The 27,701-nt window shown below is 33.7% G+C and overlaps 1 protein-coding gene across 1 annotated transcript in view; it reads right to left on the bottom strand.

Moving 5' to 3' along the window:
* LOC120351486 (sodium-coupled monocarboxylate transporter 1-like) overlaps positions 1–26,580 on the bottom strand; it is a gene marked incomplete at its 3' end in the record, with an annotated part of 99,116 nt that extends 72,536 nt beyond the window's left edge. Inside the window, 1 exon segment of the mRNA XM_039429049.1 lies at positions 26,435–26,580.
* Between the last annotated feature and the right edge of the window lie 1,121 nt (positions 26,581–27,701).

The raw sequence follows: 27,701 nt of genomic DNA on the forward strand, positions 1-27,701 counted from the left end.
AATGTTGAAATTTACTACAGAAGCTCAGCTGGGGTGTGATAATGTTGTTGTTGAAGGAATTTGAAATAACGCCAAAAATACGCCAAAAATTAGCGTTTTTGGCGTTTTCTCAGTTCTTTCATCAAGTAATAGACAGAAAATGTTCAAATTTGGTACAGAGGTTTAGCTAGGGTCTAAAAATTTTGTGATGAGGTGACTTTAATATTTCATCAAAGATACGCCAAAATCAGCGTTTTTACAAAGTTTTTCCAACATATCCTAACGGAGTTTTCCACCCTGCACTAAATAATTGAAATTAATCGGTGATTACATCGAGCGAGGAAGTACTTTGACTCTCTGATGGAATTAAGCATGCTCAAATGAAAAATGCAGGCGAACGAAGTGAGCCCCCTGATCTCATTTTTGGTCGATCCAGACGGGGGTCCAAGGGGCGGAGCCCCCTGGCTAGACGGATATGGCGAGCGAAGCGAGCCTGAAGGCTGGTAGTCTATTGATATATACCATCCTTGTGCATGTCTTACTTTAGTGAGGTCCACGTTATAATAGCAGTGAAGAAAGATAGGAGAACAATGCTACCGATTCATTGCCTTGTTTTTGCCTCCATGCAGTAATATTATATATTATTTTATAATGAATTTATGAAATCCCAAAACAAATAGACAAAATGGATAATGTGGATTACATAAATGAATATATATTATGTGATCAATTATAATATATCCTACGCATCATTATCCATTGACTATGAAGTATGTAAGTTGTCCTCTCATTGCTTAGATTATGATTGTGCTTGTCTCTTACTCAACTCTCATTGGCTGTAGCCAAGATAATGAAATTGCTACTCTCTCATTATCCTCTGATAAGTTGAATTTTCTTCATCTCAACTCACATGACAATAATGTAGACGCTACTCCGCTATTAGATATCCTCTGATTGGTTGGATTTTCTGAAACTCAACTCTCATTGGTTATCATTGACTCAACTCAAAATCTCTGCTATCCCATTGGTTATTCGCTGACGAGCTCGGTCATCCTTGCTTGCTTGTGATTGGCTGGGGGCCTGGCCAGTCCTATAGTCAGATATCCAATCAATCAATTCTATTGCAATTTTTGTTTTGTGCTTTTTAAATTATGACAAGTCACTTCTGACGCTTCCACATGCTGGCCCATAAAGCATAAGCTTATATAATACTATTGCGAGATGAATTTTGATATCGTAAACTTCACTGCAACACAAGATTTTCTTCTGTCTTTCTGAGACTTATCTATCATCTTGAACTGTCTTAATTATTAGATATAATTCTTGCATAGGTTTGTCTCCGTGTGGGGACTATGCATTTTTTTCAAATATGAGACTTCTGAGGTATATGAGAGTCTTCGACTACTTACAACCTATGGCAGCATTATATGGCAGCTTTGATATGCATTGATACTTTTGTTCAAAAACATATTGAAAGGGCGAGTGTGGAATTCAATCTACTAGAATCATAATTTGAGATCCGAAATGATTCTTAGATCCACTTCAAAGTATTATGTCAGAATTAACCTACTCTAGAACATGGTACGCCATAGTGGAGTATGTCAACTTCCACACAGAAAAAACTAGGCAGGTAGAGGACACAATCATTATAAGTAATTTTCATTGTAACAAACTATGTATTGTATTTATCTAATATTTTCTGTAATTGATGAAGTCGTTTTAGTTTTTTGGGTAATAAACATTTATTTAATTACTTATTTCCAGCTAAAATGATGACTGTAGTACAAATAGGTGTCCCAGGTGTAAAATAGTTGTATCCTCAGTTAATACAGAATTAATCAATCCACGCCCTATTAATCAATTGAATAAAAGGAAATTATATTCGATTCCAAATTAATCCTATCAAAGATGTGCTATTCAAAATATATGCAGTTTGCGTTAATAGTATTTATTGTTATTGAGTCAATTTATACATAGCTAGGCTGATGTTTAATATACTGACTCTGATTTTCAGGATGAAACTAAAATACTAATAATATTGTAGAACGATGGAAAATATAACATTTTAGTATCCTATTATATTAAGCGAACAATTTCTGTATTTATATATCTGGTTATTTTTATATCTGGCTATTTTTATATCTGGTTATTTATGTTTTATGGATCTCGAAAACGGTTCTTACGATTTTCACGAAATTTGGAACATAGTAGGTTTATGATATAAAGATTCGATTGCACTAGTTCTCATCTTTGAGAAAACTCGCTGAATGACATTAAAAGGATAATTTATCCTTGGCTGAAACAGCTGTGGATAGTAAAAATGTGAGTATGTGAAAAATCAAAATATCGCATCCCCGAAATTCATAAGATGACGTATAGGCAGCTGTGAAATATAAACACGATCATTTTAGAGAATTGTGTTCTGTTTATCAATAAATAAAAATAACGAGCGAAGCTCGGTGCCCCGATATAAGTGTAGGCTATTAACAAAATAATATTGTAGCAAACATAGTATATCATTCTAAATCAAATTCATAGTATATCTTTTTGTTATTGATTATATGTTTGTTTTTTGAAGTGTGAATAAATTGTTATTCTGATGAGTGATGGTAGCTTAACCTAGATTTTGATTTAGACTATAGTATAAATTTGAAAAGGGAAAGTTTTTAGCATAAGCCTGTTGTGCCTCCTCATATAACTGTAAAAATAATTGTTCGACTTAGAAAATGAATAAATAAACTATAAATTGAACCTTCGTTACAAATTTTCTATGCTTAGAGCACTCCAGAGCGTAGCTCGGTCCCCCGATATTCTTCATTAATTACACATACCTTATCACTGGAAGCATCCAAATGGGAATCAGAAACCAACTGGATTGGAGATTGAAAAGATGACAGGCATTTTATTCCGTCCTACGAAAATGCTAATAGATCTGCAGTGAAGAGGCCATAGAAAAACTGTATCAACTCTCACAAATTCACTGCTGAAAGAAGTAGCGTATCCGCCTAGTTATGAATGATACTAAACTTTTAATGGAAGTGATGAGTGAGTAAGTTGTTAAAACTCGTTACCTGTTTATCAGTGAGTAATAGACATTTTATAACGCCAGCGATAAGCCTCAAAATACACGAGTTCAATTTCCTACATGTGTCAATTGCTTCATTAATTCAATGTTTAGACAAAAGCGAGACACGCGATTTTGTTTTTGAAAAGATTGATATATTTATTGTGACCCTCATAAGTAACTATGGTTGTTTTACTTGACAGACTCCCTAATTGAATATTCCAATCAATTTCTAAATAAAAACTCCAAAGTGAGATTTCATGGAGATTGATATTTATTATTTCCTATAAAAAAGAAGACTAATGTACCAAAAATATTTGAACAGCTTATATCAGTACATTATTTTATTATCGTGTACTGATATCAGTGGAACGTATCGTATTGGCTAAATCTGTACATTAAAATGTAATTCCTTCTAATGCAAGAGGAATCCTCTCGATTGCAATCTCTCTACATCTGAAGATAACTTTGCATCTATAATTCTAGATTTATTCCGAAAAATCTCAAATTTTTCAACTTGGAACAAATAATAATATTCTATGCTAAAAAGGGCTTATGCCTAGGTGTGCTCATGTTTATTTCGCTTTATGTTTTTGTCATCTGAAGCAAAACATATAATTTTCATTAGTATTTTTTTTTTTTTTTTTGTATTGTTAGATGGTACAATGTTTTGTAATAATATTATGTTGTGCGGAATAAACTATTTTTTGAATTGAAAAGAAAGAAAAATTGAAATTGAATTGAAATGAATTTTTTAAGGTTCATTTACTGTAGTTTAATAATAAATCGTTTATCAACTAATTTCAATTATTCCATGAATCAATTAAGACTTTTTTGACCGGTTGAAGAAAAGGCTGTTAAATTTTTATCATGATTGAATGCCACGAAAACTAATCGAGGAAGACTTTTCTGAAAATGGAGCTTCTTTGATTGGTTCTCGTAGAATTTAATCATGGTTAAAGTTCAACAAGCTTTTGTCAGAGACAAATAACATAATCTTTATAGATTCTATTAGATTGATCAGAACTTGGCTAACACATATGTTCATCATGTGTATGATAAGATATGTTCAATCTAATAGAATCTATAAGGATTAAGTTATTAGTTAGCTAACACATATGTTCATCATGTGTATGATAAGTTATGTTCAATCTAATAGAATCTATAAGGATTAAGTTATCAACAACATGTTAATAACTTTGGAGTAAACGCAGCTTTACGCTATCATTTTTCTATGCTTTTGTGTAACCGTGTATAAAAAGCGAATTATACCAGCTTTTATACACGTGTATAATATTTTCCGAAGTCAGGTACCAATAAAAATATTCTTTTTTCCTCTTCTTCTTCTCTTCTTCTTCTTCTTCTTCTCTTCTTCTTCTTCTTCTTTTTTCTTTTTCTTCTTCTTCTTTTTCTTCTTCTTCTTCTTCTTCTTCTTCTTCGTCTTCTTCTTCTTCTTCTTCTTCTTCTTCATTGTTGAAGTCAGTGAATGGAGAAATACACTATTTGCAAAAAGGTGAAACACATGCAGTAGTTTTACACTATCTACAGTAGTTTTAATTCCAATTAAATTTCATTAAGATGAGTTTCATTACAGATGACTAATCCAAGACACCTAGGCACCTTTTCCCTCCTACTCCATTATTCATATTTGGTTTGTGATCATTATTTTTTACATCGCGAGCTCCCAGTACAGTTTTTAAAAGTGATTCATTCATAAGCTCCACCAGTTCAGAAGCATTTTCTTATCAGTTACTCATCAAATAGATGTCTCAGCGTACTCAAATAACGATCATCTGAGTAAAGAGAGGGATTTTCATTCGGTTATCACACTACTGTGATGACATTCATTCATTCAAGGTATAGTAGTAGACATAGTATCACATCATAATCAGTTACATTCTCTCTAAACTAGATTCAGAGATCATTATTTAGAGAGCTTTCAGAATTTTACACATTATACTCAGATTTATTTTCCATAAAATTGACTGAGTAAACGAACTCATTAGAAAGTAATAAGTGGGATGTTATAGAATATTGATGTTGAATAGATAAAGGTGATGGTATCTTGAACCATTCCCATCTGCGATGTATTATTTATTTATTTATTCTATTATTCAGAATTATACAACTTACAGAAAAGTACCACAGGCTAACTTACGCCCAAAACAGATCTAATTGTAATTTATACAACAGTCCAAATGTAGCTAGGTTATGTGTCACTTTTTCTATGTATTATTATATAACTTTTTTATTAAGACACTTTTTTCTGTGTGCTTTGTTAAAACTTCGTTAAGACAAGATGAATAGTGCTCTGTTACAATACAGTGGTCGCACGTTACTATCTATTCAACACACTTTTTCCTATGTGATTAAACACGACATGCAACCAAATATTTAAGTAAATAATTAAAAACTTTTACTCACTGACTGAAGTACTTTCGTCCGTCTAGCGATCATCTTCAATAGTGCCGAACGGAAATGTTTATCACTTATGTTTATGTTTAAATATTATTTACTTGAATATTTGACTGCATGTCGTGTTTAAATACATAGAAAATAGTGTGTTGAATAGATACTATCGTACGACCACTGTATTGTAACAGAGCACTATTCATCTTGTCTTAACAAAGTTTTGATGAATTATATAAATTCAAATTGAGTTTTATTCACAAAATCATTACAAATAGACGTATAAACAATATAAAACACTTGTGAATATTCCCCACATAGACAAGTCTGTGTGTGAGGAAAGAGTTCTAATGAAAAATAACTTGAAACTGAAAATAAAATAATAAATATTTACTATATAACTTGAAAAATAAAAAGTGAATTGAATTTAGTGAAGAAAGTATAGATGTTTGAATTGAATAAGTAGGCTACAATATAACTATTACGATACACCTTTAACATGGCACAAAGAAATAACAATCAACTGTTTTACTCATCTACATATTCATTCTCTGTTCAGAGAATAAACAGAGAATTTAATAAATTTTTAATTAATATGTAGTTTCAGTAGACCTATGCAATGGGTCCTGGCAAGACCTGGCAATAAATTGTTATGTATGATGAAGAAACAACTGAATTATTGAGTTCAACATCTATTATTGATTCAGAACTTCAAAGGAGAATGGAATTTCACGTTTGTGATCAATAGCAGAGTTGGAGAAGAGAAATAACCTAAAAGGATAGATTAGAGACTTTAAAAGCTATTTGGTTCGAAAAAGTGTGGAATGTTGTCGGCTATTCATCAATAATGCTTTTCCTTGTTGTTCTGAATATTCGCAAGGGTCGACTTTTAATCGAAAACTGGTCGTTTTTTTGGAAAAAATGAAGCCATTTTCGGAAACGTTTCTCACGATCTTTCAATAATAATATTATGGTAAAAGGGTATCAACCTCTCCTGGAAACAGGTTTCTACAGAAACTCTGATCCAATCAAACTATATACAAGTTTCAAGGGGAACATAGTTGACCGAGCGAAGTGAGGTCTAGGATTCAAGTCGACGGTTTGAAATTTCTCTTGATGTTTGAATGTTTAAATGTTTATATGTTGCGCATTTACGGTGAAACGCGGTAATAGATTTTCATTAAATTTGACAGGTATGTTCCTTTTTTAATTGCGCGTCGACGTATATACAATGTTTTTGGAAATTTCAAGGATAATATAAAAGGAAAAAAAGCCTCCTTCATACGCCAATATTAGAGTAAAAATCAGACTATAGAATTATTCATCATAAATCAGCTGACAAGTGATTACACAGATGTGTGGAGAAGCCAGTCTATTGCTGTATTTCCATAAGGTCTATAGTTTCAATCACGGTAAATAGAAGAAGATTAGGTATTTTTATCTAAATACCGTGGTTTCAATCAGGTACTTGTGGATGAGAATACTGCGTGAGGTCTACTGTTCACAGAACTACTAGTATAACTGATGGTCATTTCGATTTGATTATCAACAAACAAAAGGACACTATAAAGCGGTCATGTTTTACTGTATCAGTTAAAATATTTGCAAGTTCATGGTTGGATGATTTTTCAATTTTTGTACGAGTTATCTATCATTCAAAAAAGTTCATTGTACTGAACAAATGGAAGGAAGATACGTTTCATGAAATAGCCAGACTTGTACAAAATTATTGCAATCAATTAATCAAGCTCCTTTATTGCGTATCTTATACCGTAATTAATTGGATTATACTACTATAATTTCATGAGAATCATGCACATAATTTAGGTTCGTAGATCGTAGTATTCCTATATAAGAATGCTTTTCGGTGTGTCTCTCTAATTAGATTTTAATTCTAGTCGGTGCTTCTGAGAATGTTGGATTGAGAATTTTGTTTAAAGTGGGTTTTAATAACAAAACAACTGCTCACTCATCCAATGATTATCACTGTAACTAATGATCTGACCAAACTGAGGTTTAGGTAGCTCATCTGAACTTTAAACCTGGATTATACGAGGGGAAGCTAATAACCAGAAGTTCGGATACCAGAAGCATAATATGATAAACAATCTTTCAATATTCATTTTGTAGCCTATAAGTTTACACTGAAACTAGATACACTGATACTTTGTATAAGTTTTCTCTGCCAGAAGATAACAGAATCATGCAAATGAATCTAGGCCATAAAGAACAAAGATATTAAATATATCAAATAATAACATATCAAATGAAGCGGATGAAATTGTACAAAGAACTTTTGTGAATATTAAAAGAATTATAAGTTATGATTCTTTAATCAACCTACCACATTTCACGGAGTTAATTGAATTGTTGTTTGAATCTTGTTGAGTTCTTAACTCACATAAAAATCGTTAAGTGTAAACATAACCTATTTTTGGACAATTTCTATCTAAATTTGGGAAAGGAACAGTTTTGGGCTTAAAGCCTGTTGTTCCTTTCCCAATCATTCATAATTGAGAATGATATTGTAACCTATGTATCAATGTATCAATGAATCAATGTATCATTACCGGTACTATACATAGTAACCTATGTATCAATGTATAAATGAATAAATAAACTCAGGATTTTAAAAACCCCAGAAAGAAATTCAGGAAGAAAATAGCGTCTGCTAGTATTCTTGAAGGGTCAATTATTAAGCACAGCTTTGTTATTAGATTTGAAAGAAATTTATTTATCCCCAATTTCCAACAACTTCTACAGGTATCAAGAAACAAAAGTCATTTTTCCCAATCCCATGTTCTTTCTTCATTAAAAGCTCACATTGTGAGTCCAAAATAATATCTTAAGTTCTCAAAAGTCAACAAGCAATTCAATTCGATCTTCAGTATTCATCATCATAATTCACGACCAATATGTTAAAAGAACAGTCTATTCTACAATAAATCAATTCATTCTCTAGATCAATTCATAAATCAACCAACTCTAGAACATGGTACGCCATAGTGGAGTAGGTCAATTTCCACACAGAAAACACTTAACATGTAGATGACACATTATAAGAAATTTTTTGTAACTAACTATTGTATGTAATTGTAATTTATCTAATATTTCCTGTAATTGATGTAGTATTTTTAGTTTTTTTGGGAAATAAACATTTATTTAATTACTTATTTTCAGCTAAAACGATGACTGTACAAATAGGTGTCACAGGTGTAAATTAGTTGTATCCTTAGTTAATACAAAAATAATCAATCCACGCCCTAGGAAATTATATTCGATTCCAAATTAATCATATCAATGACTTATTCATTTTATTTATTTATACTTTCAACGTAACTGAGAGAAGTTCACAAAGTTTTCGTTCTGGTATACAGTGTAAAGTTTAAAGAATAGTTATTTGTGCAACTAGTGCGCAAGTGTCAGTTTGCTGCACCGAAAGAAACGTTTACGCCCGAGCCGTAGGCGAGGGCGGAATGGTTTCTTGAGTGCAGCAGAGGAACTTTGCGCACGTATTTCACATTAAGTTTTTCCTACAGTTACCATTGAATATGAAAAGTGGGTAATTATGGGTAAAATTGCCTGAAATCATCAAATGTAAACTGTGTAATTTTATTATTGATAAAAACCTTAATCCTAAAATCCTAAAGTTCTCGTTGTACTTGGTTATAATATATTATAATGAATAATAATTAGCGCGTTGCACCTCTGCTCACTATAGCAGCCCACTCACTGTTACCAACTTCATTTTGATTTTGCTGCACTGTTGCTCCATATAACCTACTAAGTATTTTGCGTTGCCATGTTGCAAATCTGGAGTGCAGAAAAATTTTTCCCGCACTAGAGCGGAAAAGTGATTCTTTGCGTTCTGTAATCAGTGCAGCAATGGCCACTTTTCAACGTAACTGTAGGAAAATATATTTCCTTTGCAAAGCAACTTCAGTCGTCAATAATACATAATTCAAGCTGTGAAACATCGGAAAAGCCATTTGAAGACCTTCAATGAACGAGCAATTTGATTCATAATCCTTCCCAATCACTAATTGCCCGTGCTACCAGTACCAACTATAGACAACGCATTCTCCGCTATAGGAAGGATTATTTGATCAATTATTTCAACAACTATTCAATGATCCGTTTCCTACTTATTATTTTATTGATCCGTTATCCGTTATACGTTGAGGATTTCCTAATTCGAATCCATAGATATAAAAAGAGATGGAAATCGTTTTAAAGGTAAACGATCTTCTGGTAGCTGGTACCTTTTGACTCCCCTTCTATAGTTTGACTACAATCTCTATATATATAAAATGAATGTATGTTTGTGTGTTAGTTTTTTGTTTGCTTGTTTCCTCCACTTGATTACTTGACAGACTTGACAGAACGGCATGAAACTTTGGGAATATGTTGTGTGAATATTGGGGATGGTTTCTGACCAGAAATTTTAATAGGGGGGCTAATAATAATTATATATTAATCCATTTATCAGACCTATGTTTCCGAAATTGTCGGCTGAGCGGCTAATGTTAGATAGAACGGGAAGATCATCATGATTCAAGATCATGTTGTGATAATAATTATGATTTAGCATTTATGAACTTACCAGCTGTAATAAACACGTCACTCTGTGATAAAATTGTTTACTGGTATACATGTTTACTGTGCTAAAAACGGTAGTTTTAAGCACATAGGCAGTCCGTATTGAGATGTAAAATATTGATTGTGAGATAAATGTCATGATTCACCAATAAAGTCAAGTGTGACATGAGATACATTGACTTTTTGGCGGTACGAAGTATGCCGGGTAAGCTAGTCTTGAGTAGCCTATTATTCAAGATTCAGGTTGTAATTTATTATTAAGATTATTGTAATTTGTCAAGTCCGCACAACTATAAGTAAACCAGAACCGATTTCAGATTTTATGGATTAAGAATTGGTAATTATGAATTATGAATTATGAATTCCACTTCCCAGTGGATCGGAACCTACCCAAAATTGTAGGTTTATCCAATTCTCTTCATTATAAATCTCATTACCCACGCATGAGCCTAGAGCTCCTGTGGGCATCATCCTCAGAAAAGAAAGAAGAGTTTACTGAATAAAAAAATTATCAATCGAAATGAATAGCGGGTATTGAGACTTTGAGAGGTCTTTAAAGAACTTGAGTTAAGTTATACCATAGAGAAACAATAGCGTAAGTAGATATCCCATGGTATAGGGAATTTATGTCGCAACTTTTACTGTTATCTCAAGCCGATTACTGTCGATTATTGTCAATTTTTACTGTTTTGTTGGGGTGATAGTGTATGAACGGCACAATTTGAGAGACTACCAGCGTCACACAGCTGCTGCATAGGAAAGTAATACTTGGACTATCGGCTTGAGATAACAGTAAAAGTTGCGACATAAACGCCCTTTACCATGGGATATCTACTTATGCTATCGTTTCTCTATGGCTATACTTGGGAGTAAGTCTGTTTTTGCACAACATTCCGACAACTTTCCAATCACGAATGAATCACTATTATTAAGAAAATTATGTAGCTTGTTCGACGCTTGTATGGGGAATACTGTATTTTTCGAAAAAGCTTTTCGCTCAACTTGTCTCAATAGAACTAGCAGCAATACCTGAATAGATATATTTAAAAGCTATAAGCTATAATCTAACTCTGACTACTGCAGAGCTATATACCTATATTTCCATGGTCACGTGACGTGCAATCCTATTGATTATAGATTTTCTCGTCACTCATTATCCATACTCATGTCATTCATTATTCTAGTCGAGTGTCGGCACATCAAACTTCTCATTTAAGAGATGAAGCCACTTTGCAATTTAGTTCGCTATTAAGCAGTGTCTTGTCGCAGTACATTTAATTGGAGCATTAGCTATGTATTTTGATTTGGCGAACTTGATCTAGGCCAATGACATTTGTCTGTCGTGAGGTTCACGAGTGAATGATAGTGACATGAGGCAAGTCATCTGTTTGCCCTCTCAGTCACTTTGTATAAAAAGGAATTCATCGATACGTTTGTTTTCTTTGTCACTTTGTATAAAAAGGAATTCATCGATCTATCTGGTTTATCACTCACTTTGTAAGAAATGGAATCCTGTTTAATACTACTAGCAATACCTAAATAGATATATTTAAAAGCTATAAGCTGAACATCCAACTTTGACTACTGCAGAGCTATATACCTAATTATCTTTCCTAAAATCCTAATCCTAAAATCTTCTTAGTCGATAATTCTTCTTTAGAATGAAATACAATAATTAATTCTTGGATTCCATCCATGTGGTACATGTGTAAAGGTGTGTACAGATTTACGCGCCGCGAGCATGAGCAATTCACTTTTAATCAGCTGATGCCAAGCTTTTTATATCTGTATCTTACCGTTTCGGTAAACATACAGATATAGTCAGCTGATTAAAAGTGAATTGTTCATGTTCGCGGCGCGTATATCTGTACGCACCTTAATGAGGAGACTAGGAATTGTCACAAGGGAAATAGTATCTTACGTAACAATGATGGGAAGGGGCCTTTTGCAGGCGAGAATGATGTTTCTAGTCGAGGCGTTAGCCGACACTAGAATTTCATTCGAGCACTGCAAAAGACATTCACGTCCAAGTAACGTACACTATTTTTGTCATAATAATCTGAAGAAGAATAAATGAGGAATAGGAAACATCACCTGCTTGTGCTGACGTTACTACATGCATTCTATGAACATAATCTAGTCTACAAATTCCGAATTCCGAATTTGTTGAATTTCGAATCAGGAATAGGTGGAAGTTGACAACACTTCCACCTGGAACGCTGAAGGTGGTTTTTTGTAGCAGTTTTGCTGTTCCTATTTCGGAACTAGGAAACATACTCGACTGTAAAGAAAACATATGGTTTCATTACAGTAGAGTATGCTTTAATGAGAATCATATTTTTATTTGTTCTGCAAACAGCTGTTTACCGGATTGATGTCATCAATGAAATTGAAACAAAAACAGCTGAAATAGAATGACTATGACAGAGAATATGTTAAGAAGTCATCAACAAGCAAGTTTTGAGTGCTACACCTATGGTCAACTGTAACTATGATCAATCTATGGTAACTGTATTATAGAGAACTGCAGAATTCGCACTACTGTTGACTGTATAATACTGGCTTTGGTTTGAGTCCATCAGAGATTGATAATGGTGCTACAACCAAAATGGTATCTCGGTATTTTAATGAATGTCTAGTTGTAATGACTTCCAGTTTTCCTATTCAAAAAGAATTAGGATATGGTATTTATCAGCACAATATCAACTTCATGATTCACCAAATAAAGTCAAGTGTGACATGAGATACATTGACTTTTTGGCGGTACGAAGTTTGCCGGGTAAGCTAGTCTTGAATATTATTCAAGATTCAGGTTGTAATTTATTATTAAGATTATTGTAATTTGTCAAGTCCGCACCAGCTATAAGTAAACCAGAACCGATTTCAGATTTTATGAATTAAGAATTGGTAATTATGAGTTGGGAATTTATGAATTCCACTTCTCAGTGGATCGGAACCTACCCAAAGTTGTAGGTTTATCCAATTCTCTTCATTATACATCTAATTACCCACGCATGAGCCTAGAGCTCATGTGGGCATCATCCTCAGAAAAGAAAGAAGAGTTTACTTGGAGAAAAAAATTATCAATCGACATGAATAGCGGGTATTGAGACTTTGAGAGGTCTTTCAAAAGTAGAACTTGAGTTAAGTTATACCATAGAGAAACAATAGCGTAAGTAGATATCCAATGGTATAGGGAATTTATGTCGCAACTTTTACTGTTATCTCAACCCGATTACTGTCGATTATTGTCAATTTTTACTGTTTTGTTGGGGTGATAGTGTATGAACGGCACAATTTGAGAGACTACCAGCGTCACACAGCTGCATAGGAAAGTAATACTTGGACTATCGGCTTGAGATAACAGTAAAAGTTGCGACATAAACGCCCTTTACCATGGGATATCTACTTACGCTATCGTTTCTCTATGGCTATACTTGGGAGTAAGTCTGTTTTTGCACAACATTCCGACAACTTTCCAATCACGAATGAATCACTATTATTAAGAAAATTATGTAACTTGTTCGACGCTTGTATGGGGAATACTGTATTTTTCGAAAAAACTTTTCGCTCACCTTGTGTCAATACAACTATCAAATACCTAAATAGATATACAGTATTTAAAAGCTATAAGTTGAACATCTATGAATTTGACTACTGCAGAGCTATATACCTATATTTCCATGGTCACGTGACGTGCAATCTTATTGATTATAGATTTTCTCGTCACTCATTATCCATACTCATGTCATTCATTATTCTAGTCGAGTGTCGGCACATCAAACTTCTCATTTAAGAGATGAAGCCACTTTGCAATTTAGTTCGCTATTAAGCAGTTTCTTGTCGCAGTATGTTTAATTGGAGCATTAGCTATGTATTTTGATTTGGCGAACTTGATCTAGGCCAATGACATTTGTCTGTCGTGAGGTTCACGAGTGAGTGATAGTGATGTGAGGCGAGTCATCTGTTTGCCCTCTCAGTCACTTTGTTTAAAAAGGAATTCGTCGATAGTTTGCTTTCTTTGTCACTTTGTATAAAAAGGAATTCATCGATCTATCTGGTTTATCACTCACTTTGTAAGAAATGGAATCCTGTTTAATACTACTAGCAATACCTAAATAGATATATTTAAAAGCTATAAGCTGAACATCTAACTTTGACTACTGCAGAGCTATATACCAAATTATCTTTCCTAAAATCCTAATTATCTTCTTAGTCGATAATTTTTCTTTGGAATGGAATACAATAATTAATTCTTGGATTCCATCCATGTGGTACATGTGTAAAGGTGCGTACAGATATACGCGCCGCGAACATGAGCAATTCACTTTTAATCAGCTGATGCCAAGCTTTTTATATCTGTATCTTACCGTTTCGGTAAACATGCAGATATAGTCAGCTGATTAAAAGTGAATTGTTCATGTTCGCGGTGCGTATATCTGTACGCACCTTAATGAGGAGACTAGGAATTGTCACAAGGGAAATAGTATCTTACGTAACAATGATGGGAAGGGGCCTTTTGCAGGCGAGAATGATGTTTCTAGTCGAGGCGTTAGCCGACACTAGAATTTCATTCGAGCACTGCAAAAGACATTCACGTCCAAGTAACGTACACTATTTTTTGTCATAATAATCTGAAGAAGAATAAATGAGGAATAGGAAACATCACCTGCTTGTGCTGACGTTACTACATGCATTCTATGAACATAATCTAGTCTACAAATTCCGAATTCCGAATTTGTTGAATTTCGAATCAGGAATAGGTGGAAGTTGACAACACTTCCACCTGGAACGCTGAAGGTGGTTTTTTGTAGCAGTTTTGCTGTTCCTATTTCGGAACTAGGAAACATACTCGACTGTAAAGAAAACATATGGTTTCATTACAGTAGAGTATGCTTTAATGAGAATCATATTTTTATTTGTTCTGCAAACAGCTGTTTACCGGATTGATGTCATCAATGAAATTGAAACAAAACAGCTGAAATAGAATGGGTATAGAGTAGAGAATTGGAAGCCCTGAGTATCGTTCATTATATCTTTTTATATTATTTTATCCGTCAAGCATCATAGAAATCTAATTTTGAATTATTTATTTGGGGTGTAGTTTATTAAACAGTATTTTATCTTCTGTATGAACATTACTTGGGTCATGTATGGAGCTCGTGATAAGTAGGATAGTAAATAGGTTCGAAGTATAGGTTACCTATGTCAGGATATTTTCTTAGAAATAGGGTTGTGAACACACTTCAATCAGACACAATGGCACAAATGAGAGCACCACAACAAATTTCGAAAGCAGTGAGGAAGCACAGACAACACCATCGAGACCAGTGAGAGTCAGGAGCAATATCACCGGAGATGTTACCGAATTCTGACATGGTAAATCAACCTGGTGACTCTCATGACGACCCAAGAGCAAATTCCGAGTGGAAAAAGGAGTAAAGCGGGACTATCAGGGAACGAAATGGACAAGTTTTCAACTTATTAACAAGTATGAGGGGAAGATATGGGTGCCAGCTTCGAAGAAAACAGTAAGAATTGGAAGAGAATAAGAAAGAAATGAACGAAAAGTTAGAAAAGTTGAAGTAGCAATGTAGAACAGCTGGAGAGAAGATTTGAGAGAAAATGGAGGAAAAAACTAAAGAATTTGTGGTGAGATAGCAATTAAAATAACAGCAGTTGAGAAAAAGTCGAGAGAAAATAGATAAGAGACTTTCAACAGAGATCGCATCGGTGAGAAAGGAGCTATCAGAGAAATCAGGTGGAATGGATAATGCAGCCTTTAAAAGATTTGAGGAGCAGCTCGCGGAATTTAACAGAGAGAAGGAAAGGATGAGAACGGAATTCGAGAAGGCCAGGACACAACCGATTATCGTCAACACCAGCTGTAGGGGATCGGATGAAGTGCCAAAATTGAGAAATATCTGGAGAATCCTATGCAATTTTGATTAAGTTGAAGAATATTTGCGGCGTAGTGGAAAAAATTAACTGGAGTGAGCAATCAAGCATCATTGAAAAGTCATTCGATAGTCAACACTCAGCATGGTGGATGATATTCAGGCTAGCATGACTCTCTTGAACATTTGAGGAGCGTTTCACTAATAAATTCTGGAGCCAACTCACTCAAGATTCAGTGCGAGAGAGATTGAGAACCGGAAAATTTATTAGAGGGAGGAAATTGAACGCAAGTGAGTACTTCATAAAGCAGATGCTCATTGCAAGGAATTTGACACCGGCACTCTCGGATGAAGAAATCATAATAAAACTAGTCAAACACTATGGAACTGGACTGGAAACAGCTAGATTCAATAGGAATGTTAAGACAGTGCCCGAGATGGAAAAACTATTGGAAGAATGAAGCTTACAGTTGAAATTTTCTTCTAAGCACAAATAATAGTTTTTTTTAAAGCAAGGCTCCCCTAATCATATTCATTCTTTAAAATTTATCAATTCTCTTATTTTTGACTATAATCGCCATTTTGAACTCTTTCCCACTTCGGTATTTATTTAGAGTGGGTTTCGAACTCCCTCACTCTGTACGGTATTTTGCCCGGCGCCAATCAATTACTATGAATTGATAAAATTAAACTAATAAAATTGAATTGATTTGAATTGATAAAATTGATTACTTTACTGTAACTTCATTCACTGTGTGGATACTTATATTTCACTCACTGAACTAATAATAGTATTGAAGAAAAAGATAAAGATAGATATAGATCAGGGTGTGTGTAAGGGAATGTACGAAGGGAAAGGCAAAACAAAGGTTAATTATGAATTTATTATTGAACTTTAAATTTATAGAATTTATAAAAAATTGATCAAAAATATAGTAATGATTAGGTATAATACAAGATGATTAAGTTTTTTGAAAGTACACAGTTCAAGTTTAATTTAAACAACAAAATTTAACAAACAGTTATTATTATTTATCAGGTTACTTGAAAAATAAGTAATAAAATCAAAATATTGAACACCTCTGTAAAAATACGATTATAGTCAAAAATAAGAGAATTGATAAATTTTAAAGAATGAATATGATTAGGGGAGCCTTGCTTAAAAAAAACTATATTTGTGCTTAGAAGAAATTTCAACTGTAAGCTTCATTCTTCCAATAGTTTTTCCATCTCGGGCACTGTCTTAACATTCCTATTGAATTAGCTGTTTCCAGTCCAGTTCCATAGTGTTTGACTAGTTTTATTATGATTTCTTCATCCGAGAGTGCCGGTGTCAAATCCTTGCAATGAGCATCTGCTTTATGAAGTACTCACTTGCGTTCAATTTCCTCCCTCTAATAATTTTCCGGTTCTCAATCTCTCTCGCACTGAATCTTGAGTGAGTTGGCTCCAGAATTATTAGTGAAACGCTCCTCAAATTGTTCAAGAGAGTCAATGCTAGCCTGAATAATCATCCACAGCTGAGTGTTGACTATCGAATGACTTTCAATGATGCTTGATTGCTCACTCCAGTTAATTTTCCACTACGCCGCAAATATTCTTTCAACTTAATCAAAAATTGCATAGGATTCTCCAGATATTTCTCAAATTTTGGCACTTCATCCGATCCCCTACAGCTGGTGTTGACGATAATCGGTTGTGTCCTGGCCTTCTCGAATTCCGTTCTCATCCTTTCCTTCTCTCTGTAAAATTCCGCGAGCTGCTCCTCAAATCTTTTAAAGGCTGCATTATCCATTCCACCTGATTTCTCTGATAGCTCCTTTCTCACCGATGCGATCTCTGTTGAAAGTCTCTTATCTATTTTCTCGACGGTTTTCTCAATGCTGTTATTTTAATGCTATCTCACCACAAATCTCTTTAGTTTTTTCCTCCATTTTCTTCTCAAATCTTCTCTCCAGCTGTTCTACATTGCTACTAACTTTTCTAACTTTTCGTTCATTTCTTTCTTATTCTCTTCCAATTTCTTACTGTTTTCTTCGAAGCTGGCACCCATATCTTCACTCATACTTGTTAATAAGTTGAAAATCTTGTCCATTTCGTTCCCTGATAGTCCCGCTTTACTCCTTTTTCCACTCGAATTTGCTCTTGGTCGTCATGAGAGTCACCAGGTGATTACCATGTCAGATTCGGTAAATCTCCGGTGAATATGCTCCTGACTCTCACTGGTCTCGATGGTGTTGTCTGTGCTTCCCTCATGCTTTCGAAATTTGTTGTGGTGCTTCATTTGTTGCCATGTGTTGATTGAAGTGTGTTCACAACCCATTTCTAAAAAATATCCTGACATAGGTAACCTATACTTCGAACCTATTACTAATCTACTTATCACGAAGCTCATACATGACCAAGTAAGTTCATACAGAAGATTAAAATACTGTTTAAAACTACACCACAAATAAATAATTCAAAATTAGATTTCTGATGCTTGACTGGATAAATAATATAAAAAAGATATAAATGATACTATACTCAGGGCTTCCAATTCTCTACTTCTATACCCAATCTACTTATAAACCAAAACTATATTCACCAAAATAACATACTGAATGATTGATTAAACACAATAACACTCTTTTAAAATAAACCTACCCCTAAAGTAATATTGAATGAGAATGAATAATATCAACTTTCCTATAACCAATATAAAAATCTACATATAGTTGAGCACACCAAATACGAATTCAAAAATTGATATACAAAATAATCAAGTGAATAGGTTGAACACTGAGAATTTGAAGAATTTAAACGGATAACTTTCCCACCTGGCAATACTAATAACAATAATTATCCCACTTCTGTAGCACACTCAATAAGAATCTCACACGAATAAAGATGATTATGTATACCAATCCACTATTATGCACTTTCACTTGATACACTTCAGCAGATTAACTCAGAATCTGGCCCCTAGTTGCGGCGACATTTTGAATACATTCTCATCAAATTTGATTAATACAGTGATCAATCTTATAAATCTGATATGGCAAATACTTCAATAATAAATACATGAAATGAACAAAATACAATGTCATACAGTACATCATTACAATTGAGTTGAATAAATCAAATTAATGAGATACCAATTAATTACTACTTAATTAATTAAGCAGGTTTCTTATACTCATTGTCAACATGTTCAATCAAATATACTAATTTATTCTATTTACAAATTTGTCCTTAGCCTATGAATTCGGATTCAACTAACTTAATGAGCTTACAATAATTATTAAATTATAATTTATTGTACAACATTATTTGTTGAATACTTTATACATATAGCCTAATCTACTTCATGACCTAATTATAAATACATCTACTCATATCATGTTTATCGTTTTATGTGATCACATTCAAATAACTGATCATCAAATAATTGTTTCAATAATATTCATATGCTGACCACGTGGTAAAATTGTAGCATATGCTGACCACGTGGTTACATTGAAAACTACAAATCTATATTTACTTCTCTCCTAACTATATATCTATATCGCTATTCACAATCTTCATTTACCTGCCATCAACTTATGCTATAGATATATACAAGGGTTGACACAAAGCACAGTGGGCCATGTGGTTTCTATTGTAAACGTGTCTGTGACTGACAGAATACTGTTACGTTTCTAGGAAAGAATGATTTTGTCTCAAACTATTTTGAAAAGAATAATGACCCCAGCGTCTGTCTAGCTAGGTAGGCTATTCAAATGCATTTTCAATAGTTTCGAGAAACGGTTCTTTTATTATTCTAGCTCTTCGAGCGTTCATATTCCTAAATACAATTGTTCAGAGCACGTGTTGCAACAAATAACATATATCTACAATTTTTAAATTTTAGGAGAGCACGTGGTCGCCATTTGTGGCTCGGGAAGCGGCCGCCGCACCTGAACGCGTGGTGCTAACAGTGACCGATGGGCGCGGTTTCACTCAGCCGCTAGCCGCGCCTGCCGCGCCCTCAAACCGCGCCGACGCCAGCCGCGGCAAGGGCGGAAAGAAGGTGAAGACGCACGATGACAGTGGAAAGCGGGTGCGCTATTTTGCAGACGACGACCGATTCACGCTGCAGGAGATGTTTGAAAGAGAGTTCAAAGAGAGTTCAAAGAGAGTTCAATATTCATAAGGAATATTGTTGTGTCTAAAAATTCATCTAGTTGAAATTCATAAAGTTGTACTTGACTTTTCATAAATTTTCCATTTCCACTGATTAGTTTGGATCAATTGAAGAGGTGGGTGGATTCCAAAGCGTACTAAGTCAAAAAATGTAACTTTTCAATAATACAATAATAGCTGTTGACTTAGTACGGTTTTGGAAAGAATCTCATTCTTTGAATGTATACAACTAGTGGAATAAGCACTAATAACTTAGCACGTTTTGGAATCCACCTCTTCAATTTATGACAATATGTTGATGAAGAGGAGGAGGAAAGATAAAAGTAAATGCCAGGCAGTATGGGAATCGAACCTACGACCGGTGTAACAACGATATTCAAAGATAGCAGACTGGAGAAACAAGCTCCAAGCAACTGCGCAAATACGAGAGGATTATTATGTTGATGGAGAGGAGGAGGAAAGATAAAAGTAAATGCCAGGCAGTATGGGAATCGAACCTACGACCGATGCAACAACGATATTTTAAGATGGAGTAACAAGCTCCAAGCAACTAGGATAGAAATACGAGAGGACTATTTGAAGAAAATCCAACAATTCAGGGTGTCTTTCGCTCGGTAATAATGCAACGTTGTATGTTAGCCTACGAAGAACACAAGGCAAATTCAATAAGTTAAATTGAACGGTTAAAACTCATGCAAAAAATCCATTAAAAGATACATACAAAGTTAACACTCAATAACAAAGTATAGAGTTGACTCATGTCATTTGGAAATACAAACAGATAGAAGAGTGTTGAGAGGTTTGATTCAATAAGTTAAATTGTACGGTTAAAACTTATGCAAAAAACCATTAAAAGATACATACAAAGTTAACACTCAATAACAAAGTATAGAGTTGACACATTTGGAAAGAATTAAAAAACAGATACAAGAGTGGTGAGAGGTGGTTTTGATTCATATTTTTATGAAGCTGTTCACTTCTTTATTTTCATTACCAACCACAGTGCTTCGAAATTTTCCTATTTCCTTTTCATCAAAAGCATCGACACACTACACAGAGGGAGTTCATATATTCCAGAAAGAAAGTTGAAAATAGTTATTTGTGCAACTAGTGCGCAAAGTGACAGTTTGCTGCACCGAATGGTTTCTTGAGTGCAGCAGAGGAACTTTGCGCACGTATTTCACATTAAGTTTTTCCTACAGTTACCATTGAATATGAAAAGTGGGTAATTATGGGTAAAATTGCCTGAAATGCATCAAATGTTTTTCTGTGTAATTTTATTATTGATAAAAACCTTAATTTATTGTCAAATTCAATAAAAATGTTGTCCTTGGTTATATATATAATAGTAATAATTAGCGCGTTGTGCTTGGTTGCACCTCTGCTCACTATAGCAGCCACAGCAGTCACTGTTACCAACTTCATTTTGATTTTGCTGCACTGTTGCTCCATATAACCTACTAAGTATTTTGCGTTGCCATGTTGCAAACGCAAATCTGGAGTGCAGGAAAGTTTTTCCCGCACTAGAGCGGAAAAGTGATTCTTTGCGTTCTGTAATCAGTGCAGCAATGGTCACTTTTCAAGGTAACTGTAGGAAAACAAAATTTCTAATTTAAGTTTTCATGATTTCAATTCGCCAGTTATCCAAACTCTGGCTCACAATATCAATCTCAGCATGAGCCAGAAAAATAATCTCACAGATGAAAGTTTGATATTCACATTTTAAAAATAGCCTTTCGATTTTGCAAACTTTCAGAGATTCCTGAGTTTTTGCAACTATTTATTTCGATACGACTTCAAGATCTTAAGCACAAGTTATTCGCGAACTCTTTCACGGCCAAACGTAAGCTATAAGCTCAACATCTAAACGATTATCAGATCACATTCATTCCAGCAGAGCATCTGTTGACTCAATTCCCAACAGCATGGTTGAGAATGTTTATGTTTTATAACCAAAGCGAATATAGAAAGTATATTTTATAAACAGCATCTGAAGTTCAAAGACTAACCGCTTAGTGGTCAGTGATATTTTCGTCTTGCTGAAAAATTATATCAAGTAGAAGCCGGTATCAAAAGTATATTTATTTTATAATCAAAATCTGCATTCCAAAGACTATCCATTCAATGATCAGTGATATTTTTGTCTCGCTAAAAAATTATATCAAGTAGGAGCTGGTATCAAAAGTATATATATTTTACAAACAACATCTGAAATTCAAAGACTATTCATTTAGTGGTCAGTGATATTTTTGTCTCGCTAAAAAACTTTATCAAGTAGAATCCGGTACTGAAGTACATTCTAATAATTGAGAGGAGAGAGAGTGAGAAGCGGTAAGTGATGAGTTTGAAAAAGACAGATTTTAGGAAAATTGCCAAAATCTCTCCATGAGCCAAGATGAAACTAAGTGTGGTGCAGATTTTTGTGACAGTCTGGAATGCGATCAAAAATCAATCACCTCTCGAAGCCAAATTATTTATTTACTCTGAACGTGATCTTTGTGCAAGTGTGTGGATATGCAGCTATTCAATCAACACTGTTCAAAAGAGAGCCTGATCTAGAATTGACTCTTCAGCATTTTTCATTGAAAATAGAATTATAAATATTGAACAATTTAATTGTAGAGGGTGTGTGCCCTAGGAGTGTTGTAGACTTCTCTCGTTTCCATGATTCTCCATTTCTTCCGTTGCAAGGGTGACTGCTAGAGACCAGCTCCACTAACCGACAAAGCTTCAAAATTTCTCTCAGAATATTTTTCAGAGAACCCAACTGCGGTATTTGTGATAATAAACCCCCAGGTCTATTCATTTCTAATCTAATCATCATCTTACAAGCCTAGGGTCAATGTGAATATCATAATAAAATTAGTAGAATTGATGGTGATGTTGTGAAATCTCTCCATAATAAGAAAACAAAGATATTGTCAAATTTCACTAAAAACTTATTGAAAATTTTAAAACAGAACCATGGTTTCACGTAGTTAACCAACGCATCATCAGCTGTACTGAATGATCATTCCTCAGTACAGCTGATGATGCGTTGGCTAACTACGTGAAACCATGGTTCTGTTTTAAAGTTTTCAATAAATTTTTAGTGAAATTTGAATATCATAATTGAAAAAAATCCAATTAAAAAGTGTCTGCTGATACTGTGATGGATTTGAATCAATTTAATGAAAAACAAGATACAATCAAATACGATGGATAAGTAGCAAGAGATAAAAGTACACATTAACTTTCGATTAGGACTTTTTTACAACCTCGTAATCAACATAAATAGGAGTTGACTATTGAAGAATAAACGGCTTATTTCAACTTCATTCAAAATATTCCTTAGTTGTACGATCTTAATGATAACTTAGTTTGCAGAAAATTATTGGAATGAAAGAAAAAATAAGTAAGCCGCTAATGCGACTTTGATACACTGAGTTAAAAGGAATAAATTTAACGGTTTTCAAGAAGCAAAAGAGTGTTCAATTAGTTGGCTTTGTTTGAATAATGAGCACTAACAACTGTAAAACTATTCGATTATTTTGAAAAGAGCTTGACTTGCCTATTAAAGCGGGACTTTCGGCGAACTTGAAGGAGTGTGATGATTATGAACTTTGAAAGTTCATTAAAACTGATTTTCAAGAGGATTTTTTCAAAAATTTAGAGAATCAATCATCATTATCTTGAAGGTTTTTATGGAATCAATTCTGTGGTTGCATAATTTTGGAGCTTACACTAAGTTATGCTAAGGAGCTACAAATTGGCTCGTGAATCAGTGAGAATTTTCATAAATGCCGCAATTATTATATTAAGGCTATGAGCGAATTTCCTCTGCGAGTTTTTCATGCTGTGATTGTGAAAAACATTGGGAACTTTGGCTAGATCTTTGTCAGAGAACAACGATACTTCAGCACCCACTTGTATGGACAACTTGAGTTTACAAAGACTTTCAATTATATGTTTCAATAAAGTTTTTCAATTTCTTTATCAAATCTATCTGGTCTTCCCAAACAAACATTGAAAAAACATTCCACTTCTGATTAGAATAATCATAATTATCTTCCAATGCCATACAATAGGCTACTTTACTGCAAAGCAGGTATTGATCTACTAATTCATTCATTGATGATTAATTGAAATTACATTATATTCTAGCCGTGAAAATGTACATTTGATAGTGATTCATTCTCAATCTATTAAGATATAATTGAATAATCTTGGAAAAAAGGAATTGAGAGTGTAAGATCCTACCAACATTGTTCGTATCACCTATAATCTCACCGTATCAATAATGATGACCCATGTGATTCTTGGTATAAGAAAAAAGCCCTCATTATTCTTGAAATTGATTCTAGAGTAGGCACGGAACTGTTTGTGCTGTACACTCATTATAAATAGATAACTTGGTAATTAACTTGATTCAGTTGATTTGATTTCTATCAGTTTTATCTACATATTTATCATAGAAAATGGAATCTATATTATCCTCTTTGATATCCTCTGGATCTTTTTATCATCTATGACACTTATAGACAGAAGTTGTTTATTAAATTGGGAAGAAACAATTCGTTGTTTAGCTACTAGCCCTAACTCTCGACTTGAGTTAACATTGGAGATTGGAGCATTGTTAACGCCCTATACCATGGTATATCTATTTTATGCTATCTTTTCTCTGTCCCGGTACAGTGGGGCTTTTCTCTGTCCCGGAGAGTTAGTAGGAAGGATATTTTTAATATTCTTTCCGAAGAATGGACCAAAGCTCCGCCAATTTATGTAGATGCATAACAATATAATTATCTATAGTTATTATATTACAAATTGCTTTTTCATGTCATATACAGAACAATAATTATTTTCTTAGTCTATATTATGTAAATTCATCTATAATTTTGCTGTATTGTAAGCTATTGTATATAAGTGTATAAGCCAGTATATATTGTAATCTACATAAATAAAGTACTCAATCAATCAATCAATCCCATAACTCAACCATCATTTATGAGAATCAGAACGAAACTAAAAGGCGTAGCTACAGATTGGTTTTCTAGTTGGATAAATGGAGTAAAAATCGGGTACCAAAACTTTAATAATATTATATTTCAGTTCTAATTAAAGTTGGATAGTATATAGAATCTATCTCAATTCCCTTTTAATATTTTTAACATGACATATCATTCTGGATAATGCTTTGCATAATCGAGTTGTAAGTATTAAGAGAGATCAGAATTGGTAATGAATAGTGGAATTCAAGACTTCCTCAATTGATAGAAAATGTAGGGTTTAAATAGCGTGTCAGAAGTATTGTAAGAGATCAGTTTTGGTAGTGAAAAGTGAATTTTAATAATATTTTCTCAATTATTCATAGAAAATTCAGGGTTCTAAAACAGTTTATTTGTTGCATCTCGATTATCATAGCCTAGGCTACTTGACTCAATTTAGGTAATCTCAATTCCCTTTTAATATGACATAGCATTCTAAATAATGCTATGCATAGTCGAGTTGTAAGTATTAAGAAAGATCAGAACTAATTGGTGATGAAAAGTGGAATTGAAGACTTTCTCAATTGATAGAAAATGTAGGGTTTAAATATCGTGTCAGAAGTAGGAGATCATTAACAAACAGTTTTGGTAGTGAAAAGTAAAATTATTGAATAATTTTCTCAATTATTGATAAAAAATTCTGGTTTCTAAAACATTTTTGACCGAGCGAAGTGAGGTCTAGGATTCAAGTCGACGGTTTGGCATTTCTCTTAATGTTTAAATGTTTATATGTTGCGCATTTACGGCGAAACGCGGTAATAGATTTTCATGAAATTTGACAGGTATGTTCCCTTTTCAATTGCGCGTCGACGTATATACAAGGTTTTTGGAAATTTTGCATTTCAAGGATAATATAAAAGAAAAAAGGAGCCTCCTTTATACGCCAATATTAGAGTAAAAATCAGACTGGAATTATTCTACATAAATCAGCTGACAAGTGATTACACAGATATGTGGAGAAGCCAGTCTATTGCTGTATTTCCTTAAGGTCTACAGGTTCAATCGGGTACTTGTGGATGAGAATACTTCGTGAGGTCTACTGGTCACAGAACTACTAGTATTTGTTGCATCTCGATTATCATAGCCTAGGCTACTTGACTCAATTTAGGTAATCTTACAATTTGAAGAAATGTGGACAATCATGCTAAAATCTTAGTTTCCATATACAAAAAGTATAGACAATTTTCAATAATTTTGAAAATAAATATACGAGATAAAACAGGAAAATGTTCTAGATAGTATACACATGAAGACTTCAAATTCGATTTATAAAAAATTGTAGAAAAATTACTCACTTGACGATTGTACCGGTTCGAAAAAAATGTTGACAACTCCAACAACAATCTCGATTCCGAGCCGATTTTCTCCGAAAATTTCCAACACACTATTGAGAGCAAAGCTTGGGGTGAACTGACTAAAACTGAAGCTTCGATGGAAAACAAGCTGCTGCTCGCATCTTCAGAAAAGAGACAGACGCTTCCCCCTCCATCGCAATTAGTCAATCCATCTCTCTCTGTTTGACGTCACCAAGCGCTCTCTTCCTCTCTCAAAAACTGACACACCCTCTCACTCTTACAAATACATATTCTCTCACTATCTGTTTCTCTCACACACACACACACACACACACACACACACACACACACACACACACACACACACACACACACACACACCACACACACACACACACATTAACCCTCCCATAATCTTTCACTATCACGCTCTCTCTCTCTCTCTCTCTCTCTCTCTCTCTCTCTCTCTCTCTCTCTCCTCTCTCTCTCTCTCTCTCGCTCTCTCTCTCTCTAACTCTTCACTCTTCATTCTTCTCCCTTCCTTTCCATTCTTCATTCCATTCATTCATCCATTTTCCACATCCCATCTCCATTTTACACAATACAATATATTTTTTTTCCTTTTTCCTTCGTCCTGGTACCCCCAAAAGAAGGGAGTTTATTATAGAAAATATAACAAACGAAAATGAAAAATACACTTATAAAAAGAAATCTTACAAACAAAACAAATGAAGAATAATAAAAAAAAGCAAGAATGACAGAAGATAAGAAAAATTCCTTTTCAGTGGAAAATTTCAAAAATTATAAACCAGACGAAATATAAATTCTCCAAAACCTTCTAAAGAAGGTTTGACTGGAGGAGTCAAGTTTTACATTATATTAAAAAAAACCATAGAAATAGTACATTGATATAATCAATCAGTGATCTTTAAAATAATAATTTTCAATTCAAATCATACCAAAAGAAGAAATAATTGGATCAATCTTGAGTAGAAAAAAAATTAATTGATACATTGATAATAATAATAATTTTTATTCCCATTAAGATGTGTACAAAAGAGCAAAAAACAATATTATATAAAATAATATTAATCAAACTGTATGAATAGTTAAGTGATACAAAAGTCTGTATATAGCTAATGTAATACATATTCATCTTCCCATCTCTGATTCTCTGTTCTTTAGTATTGTATATTGTCAATATTACTCAATCAATTTCTAAAATTTTAATTTAAATCCCACTCTATAACGTTTGATCAATTTATCT

This window comes from Nilaparvata lugens, chromosome 1 (genome assembly GCF_014356525.2).
Source record: "Nilaparvata lugens isolate BPH chromosome 1, ASM1435652v1, whole genome shotgun sequence".
NCBI classification, from domain to species: domain Eukaryota; kingdom Metazoa; phylum Arthropoda; class Insecta; order Hemiptera; family Delphacidae; genus Nilaparvata; species Nilaparvata lugens.